Below are 17,589 nucleotides of genomic sequence, written 5' to 3' on the forward strand. Positions count from 1 at the left end.
CTGATAATTTCATTTTAATCATAGCATAAAAAAATAATGTGTATGGTATATTAGTTCAAATGTCATTGTTTGGGGGGATGGACTTTCCTCACTTTTTGCTCTGCTCAAGGCAGAATTCATGCTGCCTTATCTGGACTCTCATTCATCTGTTTTATAGGACATAACACATTGCCTGTGAAATGTGTGATTTTGAGATCGTGTTCTTCCTCTCTAGTCAATGAGTGTCTCCATGTTCCAAATGTAGCTCTTTCCACTTTTGAATCCTCAGCACCAACAGAGCTTATAGCTCTTAATAAGGACCAAATGATTTTTTAAAATTTATACACAAACAAGTATCATAACAACCTATTTTATTTAAATTCACAGATCTGTTGAGTAAGACTGTACCCATCACTTCCTGATTTCATGTGATACACAATTATTATTTGTTGAAATCTGTATATAGAGTTGAGTGAAATTTTACATGATTAGCAAACAGTATATGCAGTGATTCTTTTCTTTCCTTTGTATTTCTTTTTTTTTTAACTTTTTATTTTATATTGAAGTACAGTTGATTAATAATGTTGCATTAATTTCTGGTGTACAGCAAAGCGATTCAGTTATACATATACACGTATCTATTCTTTTTAAAATTATTTTCCCATTTAGGTTGTTACATAATATTGAGCAGAGTCCCTGTGCTATACAGTAGGTCCTTGTTGGTTATCCATTTTAAATATAGCAGTGTGTACATGTCAATCCCAAACTCCCTAAGTATCCCTTCCCTCCACCCTTCCCTCCTGGTAACCATAAGTTCATTCTCTAAGTTGGTGAGTCTGTTTCTGAAATAAGTTCATTTGTATAATTTCTTCTTAGATTCCACATTTAAGTTATATCATACAATATTTCTCTTTCTCTGTCTGACTTACTTCACTCAGTTTGACATTCTCTAGGTCCATCCATATTTCTGCAAGTGGCATTTTTCATTCTTTTTAATGACTGAGTAATATTCCATTGCTTATATGTACCACATCTTCTTTATCCATTCCTCTGTTGATGGACATTTAGGTTGCTACTATGTTTGGCTATTGTAAACAGTGTTGCAATGAACATTGGGGTGCATGTATCCTTTCAAACAATGTTTTTCTCCATATATATGCCCAGGAGTGGGATTGCAAGATCATATGGCAGCTCTATTTTTAGTGTCTGTTTAGTGCCCTAAATGTCTATTTAGAGCAGAAGAACTAAATAAACATTTCTCCAAAGAGACATACAGATAGGCAAGGGCACATGAAAAGATGTTCATCATCACTAATTATTAGATAAATGCAAATCAGAACTACAATGGGATATCCCCTTACACCAGTCAGAAAGGCCATCATCAAAAAATACACAAACAGTCAATGCTGGGGAGGGTGTGGAGAGAAGGGAACTCTCCTACACTATTGGTGGGGATGTAAATTTGTAGAGCCACTATGGAGAACAGTAGGGAGGTTTCTTAAAAAACTAAAAATAAAGGACCCAATGATTTAATTACAGAAATACGAAGCTGATTTTTCAAAACAAAATATCTTCACAAAATATAAAATAAAACTGCAGCTTTTGACTTTTGAAAAAAAATTTTCCCAGTTTTATCGACATATAATTGACATACATCACTCTATAAGTTTGAGGTGTGCAGCTTAATGGTTTGACTTACAGATATTGTGAAATGATTATCACAATAAATTTAGTTAGTATCAATCATCTCATAGATACAATAAAAAGAGAAGGCATAAAAAGAAAAAAAAATGTTTTTTCCTTGTGATGAGAACTCTTAGAATTTATTCCCTATATGCCTTTCAAATATATCATACAGCAGTGTTAACTATACATCCTTCCTACTAATTTATCTTGTAACTGGAAATTTGTACCTTTCAACTACATTCCTTGGAGATTTTTTTACATATATATGCTAAAGTTTCCTTGCTGTATAATTTTCCAAACTGATTTTGCTAAGATTTTACATATTTTCTATAGAATTCTATATATTTTTTATAGAATATCATCAATATAGAACAGAAAAAGTAAATATAATGGTAATTAATGGTCTTTGTCAGTTTGAATATGAAGATATTACAATGCTTATTGTTCTGATTCATATTTCAAATGTTCATGTTATGGATGTTAGTCACCTGCTCCAGGTGGAGTTAGGTGTTGTTTCTCTAGGCTTAAATAATACTATAATATGTGATCAATCTTAGAAAATGTTCCTTTTACACTTGAGAAGAATGTGTATTCTACTGCTGTTGGGTTGAATGTTACACACACACACACACTCACACACACACACACACACGCACACACACGCACACACACACACACACACACATATATATATATATATAGCATGCATTTTGTCTATAGTGTTTTTCAATTCCTCTGTTTAATTATTGATATTCTGTATGGATGTTCTATCCATTATTGAAAGTATTGAAGTGTTCTACTATTACTGCATTACTATTTTTCCTTTAAGTTCTCTTTGCTTTATATATCTAGGTGCTCTGATGTTGAATGCATACGTTTTTAATTGTTATAGTTTTCTGATGAATTGACTTTTTTATTGTTATATAATGTCCTTCTTTGTTTCCTGTGACAGGTTTTGGCTTAAAGTCTATTTCATGAAGTCTATTTTGTTTGATGTGAGTATAGCAACCCCTGCTCCTTTTTGGTTACTATTTTCATGGAATATCTTTTTCCATCTCCTCACTTACAGCCTATGTGTAAGCTTAAATCTAAAGTTAGTCACTGAGGGCTTCTCTGGTGGTGCAGTGGTTGAGAGTCTGCCTGCCGATGCAAGGGACACGGGTTCGTACACCGGTCCGGGAGGATCCCACATGCCGCGGAGCGGCTGGGCCCATAAGCCATGGCCGTTGAGCCTGTGCATCCGGAGCCTGTGCTCCACAACAGGAGAGGCCACAGAAGTGAGAGGCCCATGTATCACAAAGAAAAAAACAAACAAAAACAAATAAAGTTAGTCACTGGTAGAAAGCCTATAGTGGGACCTTGTTTTTATATCCATTCTTTCGATCTGTGTCTTTTGATTGGGAAATTTAATCCATTTACATTTAAAGTAATTATTAATAGGAAAAGATTTATTATTGTCATATGTTAGTTGTTTTCTGTTAGTCTTGTACTTTTTTTTTTGTCATTCCCTCTCTTTTTGTCTTCCTTTGTATCTTGCTACTTTTGTAAATTGGTATGCTTTGATTCTTTTCTCTTTTTCTTTTGTGCAACTTCTATAAGTAGTTTTATTTTATGGTTACATTGGGGCTTACATAAAATATCTTACATTTGTAACAGTTTATTTTAAGCTGATAACAACTTATGGTCAGTGATAAACAAAAATGAAGGGTAGTTTTGCCAGGTGTTATAACCTTGTTTGATATTTTTTTCCCCAGGAATTTGAATATAACCTCCTATTCCCTTCTGGCCTGTAAGAATTCTGCTGAAAGAATCCACTGATAGTCTTATGGGTAGGGGATTTCACTTATATATGATAATTTTCTTTCTCTTGCTGCTTTCAAAATTATCTTTTTTGTATTTGAATTTTGACAGTTTGATTCTTATATGTCTCCGTGTGGATTCTTTGGTTTCGTATCATTTGGCCTTTTTCAGGCAACTTAGATTTGAATGACCCTTCCCTTCTCCAGATTTGGGGAGGTTTCAGCCATTATTTCTTTGAATAAACTTTCTGTTCATTCATCTCTTCAATTTCTATAATTCTCATAATGTGCATATTGGTCCACTTGATAATGTCTCTTAAGTCCCTTAAGCTTCCTTCACTCATCTTCATTCTTTTTTCATGTTGTTCCTCTGATTAAATTATTTCCCATGAACTGTCTTTGAGTTTACTGATCCTTTACTCTGCTTGACTTAGTATGCTGTTGAACCCTACAGTAAAATTTTCAGCATAATTATTGTGCTTTTCAGTTCTATTATTTTGGTTTGCTTGGTACTTTTAAAATTTTTCTTTTTGTTGAAATGTTCACTTTGTTCATTTATTGTTCTCTTGACCTCAGTAAGCATATTTATGAGAGTTACTTTTTTTTTTTTTTTTTTTTGTGGTATGTGGACCTCTCACTGTTGTGGCCTCTCCCATTGCAGAGCACAGGCTCCAGACGTGTAGGCTCAGCAACCATGGCTCATGGGCCTAGCTGTTCCACATTATGTGGGATCTTCCTGGACCAGGACACAAACCTGTGTCCCCTGTATCAGCAGGCAGACTATCAACCACTGCACCACCAGGGAAGCCCATGAGAGTTACTTTTAATTGTCTCTTCAGGTAAACCTTCTAACTTTATTTCTTTTGGGTCAGTTTCTTATTCCTTCATTTGGAACATCTTTGCCTGACTCTTTACTTTTGTTGACTCTCTGCGTTGATATCTATACATTCAACAAAACAGGTCTCTCTCCCTGTCTTCAGGGACTGACCTCATACAGAAGTGAACCCTAACCAATAAGACTGGTCAAAGATTCTAAGGGCCTCTAACAATTCTTTACCAACCCCAAGAAGAGGCAAGTAGATGTGAATTTTGTCTGCTTACTCTGCACTGAAATGGGGGAGGGGGGTAGCTATGGCATCTACCAGCCCAAGACACATCATCTCTGTCCTCTCCTGGGCATCTAGACTGTGACAGACCCATCAGCACTCCATTACTGGAAAGACAGATGATAGGTTTTTAGGCAGTCCTGGAAAAGTTGTGGCACTGGATGTATAAATCAATGCCTTCTTTCCTCAGAGGGAAGGTGAGACTTGGATTCTTTTTTTTTTTTTAATCTGCTTGCTCTATACTGAGAGGGGGTAGACTGTGCTGGACCCATCAGAGCTCAAAGACTGGCAAGACAGAAGATGATACTCTGGGGAGCTCCTTCAGAAAGCTGAAGCACTGGACATGAACCAATCTATTGTCTCCTTGGGTATAGCTGGGATATATGAGTCTCTTTCTCATCAGATGGCATGGCACTAGGGACAAGTCTCTGGTGAGAGGATGTCCCATATCTCCCTATCAGCTTTGGTGCGTTGGTTTCACATTATTCCAGGGTTCAGAAGCATTTCAGTTAGTTTCCAATTTCTCATAAATGGAATTTGTCTTCGATTTATTCCTGTATCAGTGTGTGTGGGGGGTGAAGGAAGGTCTAGGGCTTTTTATTCTACCTTCTTTCTGATATCATTTCATGTTTCTTTCTATGTATTAGGAAAGTAGAGGAAAAAGTGGCTAGAGGATTTACTATCACACAGTTGGCTATTGGTTGAAATGGTGCAAAGATAATCACTCCTGGTTTCCAACTGAATTCTCTGACAGCAAAAGTCTTGTAAGCTTTGTATACTATTAATCCATTCAATACCTCAGTATGTAATGCTTCTTCAGGGTTCTATTTAGCTTAAAAGAAGGGAATTTTTTGTACATTTAATTTCAGAGTTCTTTCTACAATTTTTTTTTTTATTGACCTTGTAGCTAACTAGAGTGTAATTTGGAGAGAAAAAAAGGATTGAAAAAAAAAGTGAAGTATTTCAGCTGGCAATGTAATTTCTATCACATTATTTCCAATTCACATAGATGTAGGGATGAGCAGAAAATGAAAACAGAACTGAGTCATTCAACTAAAACCAACTTAGTTTTACTGTAAGGCAATAGTCATAGCTTTGAATAGTCTTTTTGCTGATAATGCTTTAGTAAAAATAATAATACTTATTAAATTTATGAATGTTATTTAGAAAAGTTTTCTACTGAAATGAACAAGAACCTGACTTATTGTTCTAATTTTTGTATATAACTATAAGTGTGGGGCAATGCTTTTCTCTGCAAATAGAATAGACTGTGAGAAAATTTTTGATATAGATTGTTGTATACTAAATTTATTCAGTGATAAATTGTTTCCCTATAACTAATATTATACACTGATGTTTGAGTAGATTTTTAAAAATCTTATAATTGTGTTAAAATGATCATTAAATAATATACTGAATCAATTATAAAAGCTATTCTTTAAAGCCATAAATAGGATAACATAATTTAAACATATTAATTCATTTATCAATTAAAAATGTCATTTCATTTATCTCTGATTCTAATCCCCAAAATATTACCTTAAAAATTAAATTGAGGTTTGCCTTCTGATCTGCTTTTTTTTAAATGAAAGTCAACAAAATACAAAAAAAAAAAAAAAAAAACACCAAGTTTTTCTTTTTTTGTTTTTGTTTTTTAACCTGTTGGTGAAATGTGATATCAACTAATCCAAATGTGTTAAATTGTTGGAAAGAGATTAAGAGACATCCAGTGTACCTATAATCTGCATTCTCTAATCTAATGCTTGAATGCACAATACTATGAGAATATATCTGTAGTAAATAGACAGCTAGTTTATTTGGATACTAGTTATAGATTATGAAAATACTTTGATTTTAATTAATTTTCATATACCAGAAAGGCAATTATAAATGTTAATTTTAACTTTATTTGAATATTTTGAACAAGATATCACAGGATGTAATTATTTGCATTTTCATAAGCATTTGCAACTTATGGACATACGTTATTCACATTTTCTTGCATGTAAGAAAGCATGTAATTGTCAATACGGTATACACCGTTTCATGACTATTAAAATTAACAGGGATACTTTATTCACAATTCATATTCTTCTTGAGAAAATTTTCACCACTGGATTATAATGCTTTTATATTATGTGGAGACCAAACCAAAAGAAAAAAGGCAGGGAGTATGTTTTTTCCCAATATATTGTTGATTTCTTTGTGTCTAGAAGCCAAACACACACACATGCAAAAGAAAAGGAAGATAATAATAAAAGAGAATAAAGTTGGCTTTTCCTATCTTTTACTGATTTTCCAGTTGAAAAATAAGGTGTGTGAGCAATAATTGCATGGCCTTGTGATAGAGACTGAGCAAAACTGCATTTCGTGGAAGAAAATCAGTTAGAGCACTGTTAAACATAAGCCTTCATTCAGAATGTTGCAACAAAAGATGACTCCAAAGGAGTATTCTAATTTTGGGGGAAAAAAATGGCACAATATTTTTAGAGCTTTAGCAAATGTGTCAAAGTTCAGCTACTTTCAAAGATAGTTGGTCAAAATGGTTCTCCAAAGAATTAGGAAACATTTTTGTAATTTAACAAGCATTAAGTGGGTAATTCAGTTTTAGCAAGGTGAGGGGAGTGGCACAGTGGCCAGGGCTAAGGTCAAGGGCAAGAGAAGCCTTCATGAAATAGATGTAGGGACTAAAATCACACAAGAACCATCATGGAAAACTACAGTCATCATGTTCTTTTATAGACAGACCCTCTTCTTGTTTAGTGAAGAAATTGAGTGTCAGTGTTTCACATAAACAAGTTAATTTGAGAAATGTTCAATCATTCAGGGTCTTTTATAATTTTTATAAGGCATGCAACTCTACCATAAGACAAAATGATTATTTATTTTGTCTATGGTTGTTTCCTATATTAAACAATACACATTCTTACTTTAATCACTATCTTCTCATTAACTTAAAACATGTGTATCAGGGCTCTAGAAGACATTCTAACTTTGTAGCATTCATTCTCAGAGGAACATAAGGTCCTTCTGACCTTTTAATCTTCTAGCTTAATCTTTATGAAAATTGGAGAGGGAAGAATGGATTTCCTCTTCTCCATTCTTCCTGCTATGAACCATACCTCCCTCTATCTCAGTCACAATTGTGCTGACATAGGGCTCCCTGAGGTGATGATTCTATGACTTCACTTATGAAAAGAGGGTAGGAATCACTAATTCAAACCCTCCACATACTATAAAATCATTATAATCCAGTGGTAAAGATTTTCTCAGGAAAAACATAACGATTCAAAATATGTGTTAATAATCTCTGAAATAAACTGTGCTTGTCATTGTTAATTTTTCAATTCTTCCAACTCAGCTCCAACATCACTTATTCAGAGAATAATACCTGGATTCATTTCCTATCTCTCACAAATACCAGGTCCTGTGTTCTGATCATAGGCTTTCATAGCATTACATTCATCTCCTTCAAATCACATACTTATTAAAATGATTAAATTATTTGTTTAAAGTAGTTTTTCTTTACACATCATGCAATTAATGAGCACAAAAGTCATCTTTTCTACATTATCATTGCAGAGCACTGTTTCTGGCACATAGCCTATGGAAAATAAGAATCTATTATGAATAATATTTGTTTACTATTTTTTCTTTTCTGTGTCTTTTCCCAGATGACAGCTAATTCATATTCCCTATACTTATAGACAATTTTCTTTTCAAATGTTTTAATATTCCCAATATTTAAAGGAATAACAAAGTTATAAGGCATGTTAGGCAGGATTTTACTTCCCAGTTGTCTATATCTACACTGCATTTTTATTGCATACTTTCATTCATTGAATTTTTCTCTTTCAACTATAGTTAGTCATTGAAAGTGAACATTACTTGTTCTCACCTTTAGAAACTTTTCATAATTAGCATTAAAACTGAAAAAAAAACCCTTTAGCTCAAGTTTAGTACTATATTCATAATAATTCAGGTTATATTTCCTTTGACAAGTTAAGGATACTTCTGTTACTTTCTATTTTTGATACCAAATTATAGAAACTCCCTCTCACTGTAAGTTACAATATTTTATGGTCTTTTTAATTAGGGTTGGGTTTAAATGGACTTTTTTTTTTAGTTAAAACATTCTTGAACTTATACAGTGCTTAGCTGAATGTTTTTGTCCTGTGTTTTGCAGTTGACAGTGTTGCTAAGTTAGTGAAATACCAATGTTAAGAGAAATGTTAAGAGAAATACCAATGTTAACTTTTAAAGTTTAGAAATACCAATGTTAATTTTTAAAGTTTTAATTTTAATTAAAAATTAAAAGTCCAAACTGAAGTGAAATTTTGGAGTTATTTCAATTATTCTCTACAATTAAAACTTTCACTACAAATTTATCAATATTAGAAATAACATTGTGTGTCAGTTTGCATTTCAGTTAAGAAACACAAATAGTTGTATTAAAACATTTATTCCATGGAATAAAAATGATTATACATTTTATGTATGTATCACAATATAAGTAAAATTAACCATAGGACCTTGTTCAAGTGGGAATAAAAACATGAATCATGTCAACATTATGGTCATGACACTGACTAGAATATTTTTGATTTACTATTGCTCATGTATATAAATGTTATACAAACTATATAAGCTCTGATTTTTTTTCTTTTTTTTAGAATAAAGGAAAGAAGAAATCATTTAAATCTGTCTGGAATTACTGGGAATATTTTTACTGAAGTGATATTTTCTTTGAAGACTATTTCACAGTGTTGTAAAAATGAAATAAGATTACACATACATAAGTTTGAGTACTGTATTTATATGGTAAGCATTCAATAAATATTGACTATCATTTACTTTTAATTATTAAGCACACATTATCAGAAGTGCAAAAAACATGTGCAAGGTAAGGATCTTACAGGCCTTATGAAGGTAATCCTGTCATTCAATGTATACTTCAGTCCCTCCAAATTGAAGGCACTCAGCATTTTCATAGGCCTCACTCACACTCTTACTACTTTTCTTGTGTCATTGAGCCTCGGCACATGTTTGTTTGACAACAGTGTTTGGGTATTCCTTCTCTGCCTAACTAGACTGAAAACTCCACAATGACAGGAATTTATTTTAGCTCTTTATTTCACTGCCGAAGGTCCAGTGCCTAAAGCAGCATCTGGCATATGTTTGCCTAATCTTTGAAAACTCCTATTACAGAGGCTCTATTGTTATCCTCATTTAATTGAGAGGTAACTGAGGCAGCAAGAGGTTAAGTGACTTGCACAAGGTCACAAAAATAGGTCACCAGAAGACTTTTCAAGATAAATTGCATGGTGCTCACATTAAGAAATACTTGCAAAATTAAAATTTTGTTTGTATAAGAAAAAAGCCAGAAGTGTATGTGTGTGGGGGCGAGGGGGTTAATAAAAGAGAAAAATAAAAACTCAGACAACATGATTAAGATAAAAAAAAATCTTTAGAGTCATTTTGAGATGGCAAATAATGATATAAATGTTTAGAAAAGAATGTGGGTTGACTTCTGTTTCCTGCAATATAGTAGACTGACACTTCTCCAGAAAAAAACTAAACCTCTTGGTTTAAAAACATTTTCAATATCATCTTAAATGCAGCTATAAATTGTCAAGAAAGGAAGGGAAACTTAAATGAGTATAAGAACTCAGAAAAGTAGACTGAGCCCTGAAGCTTGTTTTAGTCTTGCAGGCACTTTGATGAACCTATTGAATTTCACACCAGTGTTCAAGGTTCACTGTGTTCAAGAGGAATTGAAGACAAAGCCAAGGGCCTGTCCAAGTGTAGTGTTGAAAACTCTACCATAGAGCTAGAATCTCTGATGAGAAAATGGCAGGTTAAAATTGAACTAGAAAAAAAAAATCATGCTTTACCCAGGAGAAACTAAGAACAAAAAAAATCCATTTTAAACCTTGGTGCATGGTAGAGGGCAAAACAAGATTCTCTGATAGTTTGGAATCAAGTTGACTTGATTTTTCATCTCAAATTCATATTATCCAATATTTCCAAAAAAAAAAAAAAAAAGGCTAAGCTTAGTCATATCTGACTTTAGGAGACCCACATACATGACAGATGCCAATGCAAACCTATTTTTGAGGAACACACACCATCTCAGTTTTCAAGCTCTAGCACCAAGAAAATTCCATATAATTGGCATACACATATTATTTTAAAGAAAATGAAAAACTCCCATTCTACCACTAAACAGACAAGAAATCAAGAAACCAAAGAATCAATAAGAGACAACAGGACAAAAAAAACTGGAATCACAAGCATGAAGACAAGAGATTTTGGAATTAACAAAGAATATTAAGTAATGTATTATGATTCAAAAATTAAAGGTGATAATTAATATAATGGGTAAATGGCTATCATATGTGTAAAGGAACCCAAACAAATCTACTAGAAACACACACATACACATACACATGTGTGTGTCTAGTGGTGTGAGTAGAGGAGTCTTGGTTCCATGATCCAAGGAGACAGAGGCTCCCTGAGTTGGGTGCCTCTTGTGGTACATTTCCCGTAGGTACCCCCAGGTTTCTGGTGTCTCTGCATGAGGGAGGAGGTATTCAAGCCTAACAGGGAAGCAGAGTGCTTTCCAGATTCAGCACTTATGGCAGGATCCCCCTTGCGGGTCCTGACAGGCCTCCCAATGTCTTTGGGTATTTCCTTTCTCCACCTAGAGACTCTTGGTGACTGGACAGCTCCAACAGGAAATCACACCACAACAAACAGTCCACACTAGACAGAAAGTGTCTGCATGCCTGTGGCCAGAGAATCCCTTCCCCAAGCTAAGACTCGTTGACCTGGTGACACTGACAAATGGGATCCCACTACAGTAAGCTTCCCGGCCCAGGAATACTCTTAGTTATGGTGGGATGAAGGCTTCCTTCTCCACCTACAAGCACATGTGCCAGGTGGTCTGACCTAGGGAACTCTCGTCTGTCCCCACAGGCAGCACCAGCAGGAACAAGTATTATAGATTCCCAGTGGGGTCAGATTGAACAAACTCACCAAAATGGCACGTCAAATTAAATTTTCTTTGGAAACACAGAACACAAAAACAGGTCAGAATCCACATTTTAAACCTAAAAGGAGTGATTGCCTGAAAAAAATAAAAGATTCAAATTATACCTAGAATATCCTAACGTAATAAAGTGTCAATGATTCAGTAAAAAATTACCCATCATACCAAGAATCAGGAAAATGGAAACTTGAATGAGAAAGGAAAATCAACTGACACCAATGACAATATGAATCAGATACTGGAATTATCTGACAGGGATTTTCAAGCAATGGTCATAAAAATGCTTCAACACGAAATTACTTTCAAAACAAATAAAAAGTAGATAATTTCAGCAAATAAAGAGGAAATTATTATGAAAATAATGAAATTCCCACAGAAGAGAAAAATACAACTAAAATTTTTAAAGTTATATATTACTGAATAGGTTCACCAGTGGAGTTAAAATGACAGAGAATAGAAGCTGTGAATTTAAGAAAAGATCAGTAGAATTAATCCAATATGAAAAATAGAATTTAAAAATGAAAAGGGACTCTAGGATGTATAGAACAATAACAAAATATCCAATATTTGTATTATCAGAGTCCAAGAAAGAAAGAAAGAAAGAAAGAAAGAAAGAAAGAAAGAAAGAAAGAAAGACAGAAAGAAAGAAAGAAAGGAAGAAAGAAAGAAAGAAAGAAAGAAAGAAAAAGAAAGAAAGAAAGAAAGAAAAATGGGGACAAATGAGTATTTGAAAAAATAATGGCTGATAACTTCCTAAATTCGGAAAACTACATAAACTTACAGATTAGAAAATGGAAAAATGCCTTGAACAGACATGTTGCCAAAGTTTATACAGATTGCAACATAAAAATATGTTCGACATCATTAGGCAATAAGGAAATGTAAATTAAAAACACAATGAGATATCACTACAAACCTATCAAATGGCTAAATTTTATTTTTAAATGACAACACCAAATGCTGCAGAGGACATGGAGAAACTGGATCACTCATATATTGCTGGTGGAAATGTAAAATGGTAAAACCCCTCTGGAAAAGAGTTTTAAAGTTTCTTATAAATCTTAACATGAAATTACCATTTGACCTAGTAGTGTTATTTTGGCATTTATTGCATACAAGTAAAAACTTATGTTCACACAAAAACCAGTACATAAATGCTCATAGCAGCTTTATTCATATTATCCTCAATGGAAACAACACAGATGACTTTTTATAAGTGAATTGCTAAACAAATTCTGGTACATTCACAACAAGGAAGACATACAGATGATATATAAGCAGCTTGGATGAAACTCCAGGAAATTATTCTGAGTGAAAAGAAGTCAATCCAAAAAGGTTACATACTATGTGATTCTATTTACTTAATATTTTGAAAATTATAGAAATCGGTAACATTATTCAATTAATATTTTTTACAGGTTAGGCACAGATATAGGGTTAGTAGAGAGATGAGCTGGTTATAAAAAGCAACAAGAGAGACTCTTGTGAACCTACACATGTGAAAAAATTGCATGTAATTAAGTACACACATATGCACACAAATGGGGACAAATAAAACTGGGGAAATCTGAAATAGGTCAGTGGAGTTAAAAATGTCAATATCCTGGTGATATTGTACTAGAGTTTTGTAAGATATTACTTGCGGGAAAACTGGGTAAAATTTACATAAGCTCTCTCTGTATTATTTCTTACAACTGCATGTGAATCTGTAATTATTATTATATGCCAACTTTAGCTCAATAGAGCTGTTAAAATAGTATTAAAGTATTAACGTATGCATATAATACTTCTTTTATTCAATATATCAGTTTGTAAATACAGAAAACAATATTTACAAAAAATCAACTGATTCTTAAATCCTGGATAACAGATGTTTAATGGTTCTAAATTTTGTAGTAATATAATAATATTTCTGTAATTTGTAGTGATGTAGTGAAGAATTTTTTAAAATACCTTCCTCTGGAGTGGGTAATTTTTTGTCAAGAGCAGAGTCTATCCACCAATTATTTTGGGAATATTCACATAAAACATTTTGAGCAGTATAACAGGCAAAATATTTGAGTACAGTTTTGAAAATACTTTTTAAATGAAAATTTCCTCCTGGCTGCCCTCTGAAAAAGATGAAGTCATATTATTAAATAATTCAGGAAAGTCACTGCTGTAGATTCAAAGATGATATGGTCCAAATGTGATGTTTTAGGAAAATAAATTCCTGTATAAACAAAGTTTAAGACTTCTGGAACTTAACATCTCAGTTGTGTGAGCTATCAAACATTTCAAGCAAGCTTTGATCAAAGGCTAGATTTGTGTCATGACTGAATTCATTGAGAGCTTTCATTAAATCCAGCATTTTATGCTATAATTAAAAAGAAGTGCACATATTGTATATATCAGGCAAGCTGGTGGCAGAGTTGACATTCTTATTACAACATTTGAAAACCCAATATTCTTCAAAAGAAAAATGGATTACAGTGGTAGGGTGGCACTCATAATTTGATGAAGGGTTTGACTCTTTATTTTTATATAAGATTCAATAAGTAAGAAGTAGAATATTTTGATTTAAGGCTGTAATGAAAATAAGTATGTGTACAGAAAATTTAGATGAGTATGTACCAAACATTCCTAAATAAATAGAATATATACTTCTTTCTCTATAAATTGTTTACTGTTTGCACAGTAATCTACTAAGGAGATATTTTGATGTATATCCTATTTTGATCTTTATTTATATTTTAAGGATATTTTATATTAGCAAAATAAGTTTAAGATAAATTAAGACAAACATAATAGTTTATTTCAATTAAGTGTATTTTGATTGTTGGAGTAGATGACATTTTAAAGTAATTACATCATTATTTTATATCAGTGACAAACATCTTCAGAATTATTATAACATGACTTTATTAATTCTAATTTAAAATGTGTGTATATGATACACCCTTTTATTTTTAAATTTTGTATTGAGGCAAAAGTCACATATCATAAAATAAACATTTTAAAGTGTATGATTCACTTAGTATGTTTAAAAAGTATAAGCCACGACCTCTATAAAAATATTTTCATAGCAACAAAAGAAAACCTCATGCCAATTACCAAGTCACTTCCTGTTCTCCCCTGTCTCTATGCAATCATTAATCTGCTTTTGGTCTGTTACTTATGAACTTACCTATTCTGGATATTCCATATACATGGAATCACTCAATATGTGACCTTTTGTGTCTGGCTTCTTTTACTTAGCATATTGCTTTTGAGATTCAACTATTTCATAGCCTATCCCAGTTCATTCTAAATTATCCATTGCATAAATATACCACATTTTTGTTTATCCACTCATCAATTGATGAACATTTGCATTGTTTCCACCCTCGACTATTGTAATGAGTAGTACTATAAACACTTGTGCATAAGTTTTTGTTTGAATTCATGTTTTTAACTCTTCTGGTTATATAACTAAGAGTAGAATTTCTGGGTCATATGGTAGTTATATGTTTAACATTTTCAGGAACTGCCAAACTCTTTCCACAGAGCTGTGCCATTTTGCATCCCCATTAGCAACATATGATGGTTTCGATTTTTTTTACATCCTCCCAACACTTGTTGTTTTGTTTTGTAGATAATTAGCCATCCTATTGGGTATAAAGTGGTATCTCATTACAGTGTTGGTGTACGGTCCCCTAATGACTAATAAAAATCGACCATTATTCATGTGATTGTTGACCTTTAACCTTCTCTGGAGAAATGACAATTCATATGTTTTTCCATTTTTTAATTGTTTTTTTTTTATGTTTTGTTCCTGAATTGTAAGAGTGCTTTATAGGTTCTGAATAATAGAGCCTTATCAGATGTATGATTTCCAAATTAATTTTCTTGTATACTATGGGTTGTCTTTTCACTCTCTTGATAATGTACTTTGATGCACAAAAGTTTTTGATTTCCAGTTTATTAATTTTTTTCTTGTTTCTTGTGTTTTTGGTGTCATATCTAAGAAATTGCTAAATCTAAGATCACGAAGCTTTTTTTTTTTTTTTGGAATTAATGTGTATCCCTTAGAGTTTTTTTTTTTTTTTTTTTAGATGTTGGGGGTAGGAGTTTATTAATTAATTAATTTATTTTTGCTGTGTTGGGTCTTCGTTTCTGTGCAAGGGCTTTCTCCAGTTGTGGCAAGCGGGGGCCACTCTTCATCGTGGTGCACAGGCCTCTCACTATTGTGGCCTCTCTTGTTACGGAGCACAGGCTCCAGACGCACAGGCTCAGTAGCTGTGGCTCACGGGCCTAGTTGCTCTGCGGCATGTGGGATCCTCCCAGACCAGGGCTTGAACCTGTGTCCCCTGCATTAGCAGTCAGATTCTCAACCACTGAGCCACCAGGGAAGCCCTAAGATCATGAAGCTTTATCCCTTTTCTTTCTTCTAAAAGTTTACACCCTTTTTTAAAAATTTTATTATTAATTTTTAAAGACTTTATTGAATTCATTACAATATCGCTTCTGTTTTATGTTTTAGTTTTTTGGCCACGAGGCATGTGGGATCCTAGCTCCCCGACCAGGGATCGAACCTGAATCTCCTTCATTGGAAGGTGAAATCTCAACCACTGTATGGCCAGGGAAGTCCCCCCTTTTATTTTTAATTAAACATCTTACATATCTAAATGCATTGTTACATTTAGAGTAAATATATTTTAAAATTCTTATGAAATTTATATTAGATTTTGTATATTGTCATCTTTGCATTTTCTTTCCTTGATAAATTATCTAATACTTGTTATATATTTATTTACCTTACATTGTGCAAACATCTTCTTTTAGAGCAGAGGAAAACTTTTAGTGGTTTGTGACCCACCTGGTTTTGACCCAAGGATTTCTGAAGTCCTATGTCTATTTTTCTGTTATCATAAACTTCTTTTACTCTCAAAATATTGATTAGTAAATTCCAGTTTATGGCTGAGAATGTGACTCTGAAGCTTTGTGTGGCATATTTTCTGTTTACCCTTCTATGGTCACTTTCCATCCTTCTCACCCTAGAAACAAGAAAACAGCTTGCTAATCCTGTGGTCTCAGGTTGGATTTAATCAATTGAGAGACCAAGTAAGAGACCAGAGAGTGGGAGAGTGGGAGAAATAGAGTCAGGATTTTCACTCCTACTGATTTCTTACTTCAGGTTATTGGGCTGACTGCTTTTGGGTAAGTTTTTTGTCAAGTGATGCTCTCCACACAAGCCTCTCTCTCACTCTCTCTCTCTTTCTGTCTCTCTGTCTCTGTCTCTCTCTCCTCTCTCCCTCTCTCCCTGTCTTCTCTGTTTTGATAAATCACACTTGCCCTTTGACCTTTCGATAATGTTGGTTCCCTGTTATCACATCTCTTTGTCAGGTGTCTCTGACTGGTAGGACCAGTCAGATTTTCTTATATTAATACCATACCTAGCACATAAGCTGGAACAGTGTCTTTGACGTGTAGAGGCATTTGCTAATGGAAAAATACCCGCCCAAATGAAATCACTATTAATAACATAAAGTTATTTTAAAACAATATGACAACAATTTTCCTTATTACATGCTTTGAAATATAAAGGAAAATAAAAGATAGCACCCAATGTTTCTGAGGCTAAGGGAAACAAATTATTCAGGAATTAGTTGACATTCCTGAATTCTAAAAATAAAACATTATACTTACCTTGGAGAATGGTTGTAAGAATTATGTAAGTTATTACATGTTAAGGATTTCACACAAAGGCTGGCATTCAGGAAGCAAACAATAAATATTATATGTCATTACTATTCTTCTTTCTCCATTAAAGCCTAGCTTTAGAACACTGATTTTTAATCAGGGATTCATGTGAGAATCACCTGTTAAACTTTCTGTGATTACATTTATACCTATTCCTTTATAAAATTTCTTTTGTTACATGAGGAAATACTTAAAATATATTGTAAATAAATAAAAGAAAATTATAATATTTATTGTCTAATTGCTT

Source organism: Orcinus orca, chromosome 18 (assembly GCF_937001465.1).
Source record: "Orcinus orca chromosome 18, mOrcOrc1.1, whole genome shotgun sequence".
Taxonomy (NCBI): domain Eukaryota; kingdom Metazoa; phylum Chordata; class Mammalia; order Artiodactyla; family Delphinidae; genus Orcinus; species Orcinus orca.